The sequence below is a fragment of the Crocodylus porosus genome, unplaced genomic scaffold, assembly GCF_001723895.1.
Source record: "Crocodylus porosus isolate Cpor-Errol unplaced genomic scaffold, CroPor_comp1, whole genome shotgun sequence".
Taxonomy (NCBI): domain Eukaryota; kingdom Metazoa; phylum Chordata; order Crocodylia; family Crocodylidae; genus Crocodylus; species Crocodylus porosus.
Genome location: NW_017728906.1, coordinates 180912303 through 180915350, shown reverse-complemented (window position 1 = coordinate 180915350; position 3048 = coordinate 180912303).

Here is a 3048-nt window from a genome sequence, read left to right as displayed (position 1 = left end):
GCTCTGCGGCTGCTGAGGGAGTGTCTGGGGGGCTTTGGGGGAGCGGGGGCACAGCGGGCTTCACCTGCGTGTCTCTCACCGCTCCGGAACCTAACTGCTTATTGTTCCTGACATACACTCCTGCACACGCATGGCAAATCGCTCTGGGTGGTGTAGGGGAGGCTGGGACCAACTTCTGGGCTGGATCCAACAGCCTTACCTGAGGTCCTAGCGGCCTCACAAGGCTCCAGCTATATTCTGGGTGCACAGAGTCTGGCCAGCAGTTGGAGCATGGCTGTTACTGGCCAGGCTCCGGTTTTGGGCAGCACATGCTGCTGCCATGTGCACCACATCACTTTTTCTGACACAGGTTTTTTTTGACACCAGGATCTCTCCCAGTGTCAAGATATCCCACCACACTGCAAATTAGGTGTGCAGTGGTTTCTAGTGCTGCATATGGGTCTGTGGTGCCATAAACTGCACATGCACACTCATTTGGATGTACCCATAAGGAGCAAATCTACTCCAAACAGAATGCATTCCCAGATAAGGCTTACTGTGCAGTAATTTACTGTACAGTATGTCTAAATCACATTAATAGCACGTGTAGACATGCCCAGTCAGTCATAATGGCTCCAGTGTTTCATAGTTTCATAGTAGTGAGTTTCAAGTGGTGAGGTCTTTATTCAGCAAATCATGATGTCAAACAGGAGTTTTAACTGAGTAGGTAGGTACAATAAGCAATCATAGAAAATAAGGGTTAGAAGGGACCTCAAAACAGGACCATCCCCAACTAAATGATTCCAGCCAACACTTTGTCTGCCCAAGGCTTAAAAACCTCTAAGGACAGAGATTCCACAACCTCTCTGTGGAGCCTGTTCCAGTGCTTCACTACGCTTCTAGTGAGAAAGTTTTTCTTAATAGCTAACCTAGACTTCCCTTGCTGCAACTTGAGGCCATTGCTCCTTGTTCTGTCATCTGCAACCACCAAAAACAGTCTAGCTCCATCCTCTTTGGAACCAGCCTTCAGCTGGATTCTTTGTGTGGGGTATCTGAAGTACACACACAGACTGAGCAGTACTGAGTTGTGGGGTCACCGTGTGTTGAAATGCTGTTCACTGTGGTGGTACCCACCTGAATGAACTATGTGGTAAAACATGAGCCTTTGGCTTTGGACTAATAACAGGCAGAGTTTTAATTTAAGACTCAGCTAGACAAAGCCTTGGCTGGAATGAAATAGTTGAGGATGGTTCTGCTTTGAGCAGGGGGTTGGACTAGATAACCACCTGAGGTCCCTTCCAACCCTCATTTTCTATGATTCTATGTGCTAATTAACCCCCCCCCAATCACGACTAGAACCTAGTGTTCTTGTCACAAGACCTATGATCTTCCAAAAAGTTATATGTAGATAAGGCACATGGTAACATAGTCCAAGTTCACCTCATGGAGGGTGTGGCCACACTAATCATATGTGCCAGGCTGAGAGAGGCGCTAACAGAAGGAGTCTGGGTAAACTATATGCAATATCATGGCTCACCATGACTTGAAAAGGAGTTGGTGGTGAGGCAGACTGAACGTAATAGGCCCTAATATATAGAATCACAGAATCATAGAAAATTAGGGTTGGAAGGGAACTTAGGTCATCTAATCAAAACCCCTGCTCAAAGCAGAACCAGCCCCAACTAAATCATCAGCTGCTGGACAAGACAATGGAGGGGGATATGAAGGACTTGTAGAAAGCAACTAGGGATAATACTGTTGCTCTCTCTCACAATACTAGATCTAGGAGATGCAACATGTACTCCCCTTGTGAAACCAATTACCACAGGATGGTGAGGGTGCTGATCATTTAACTGGATTCAAAAGGGGATTACACAAATTCATGGAGACCGAGTCTATCAGTGGGTATCTGACGTGACATCTGTGGCTGCAACCTCCACATCAGGACTTTCTGGGCCTCTGAAACCTGCATGCTGTAAGGGGATGGGGCAGGAGGTGGATCAGTTTGGATAGGCCCTGCATAAGCAACTGTTCTGTGCCCTGTTGACAGGCAGGAGACTGGGGCCGGACCCAGCACAATATTTCTTATGTCCTTACCATAGTGTCAGCTCTCCAGTAGGCCCACAAACAAGGTTTTCCAGCTTGCCCTCCCCCAGTGTAGGTTTAGCTGAGAGGCAGATGATCTATGATTAAACTATGAACCCATGGAAGGGATGAACTATCAGGATGGGTCCCACTTACGTCTTATTCAGATGACCTATACTAACCTATTCTTCTAGTAGGTGCCAATTAGCCTATTTATCTAATGGGGACCATGTATTTTTTAGTCATGTTCAATGTTGGCTTCATTTAATAGTTGGAGTAATTATAATAAGATACAATGATAATACGGAACTGTTTGAAAACTCAGAACATGCTAAGTATAAACCACATGTTTTCAGACCCTAACTAAAGATTGAGTGGAATATTCATGAAAATAACTAATTGTGCCTTCTCCACTGCCAGCCAGGGTCCTGAATGCTTACTCTGTGTGACAGAAAATGAACTTTGCAGTGATATAGTAGCTGGCCCAAGTTCATACAAGAACTTAGTGGAAGAGCTAGGATTGGAACTTGTGAGTCTTTAGCTAACTGCTGTCTTCCTGAATCATTATTCTAAACTAACTACCATTTTGCCATTCTACAATACTGACTTTGTAACAATGGCTTATTGACACAGCTCCAAGTTGCTGTCATCAGTGAAACTGATTCACTGCATGATGAGATCTTGATCATTCCTAAAATGTCTTCCTTCCTCCACACTTTTCCAGTATATTTTAGCAAAGCAGCAAGTGTGGCACCTTCTCACCTAGCTCCAGTTAACTAGAACATCATAACACAATGGCTTGGCACGGGTCTTTCAGGAGAAAAAAGATCAAGTGTAGCTATACTTGACTGACACCACAGTCCTGTAGTAAAAGGGCCTTTGGTTTCATAATTTATTCAGCAGAGCCTAGGAGCCAAGAGGGAACAGGATCCTATTTTCACTGGCAATCTTCATTCAATATGCCAAAGAAATATTCAATATTCT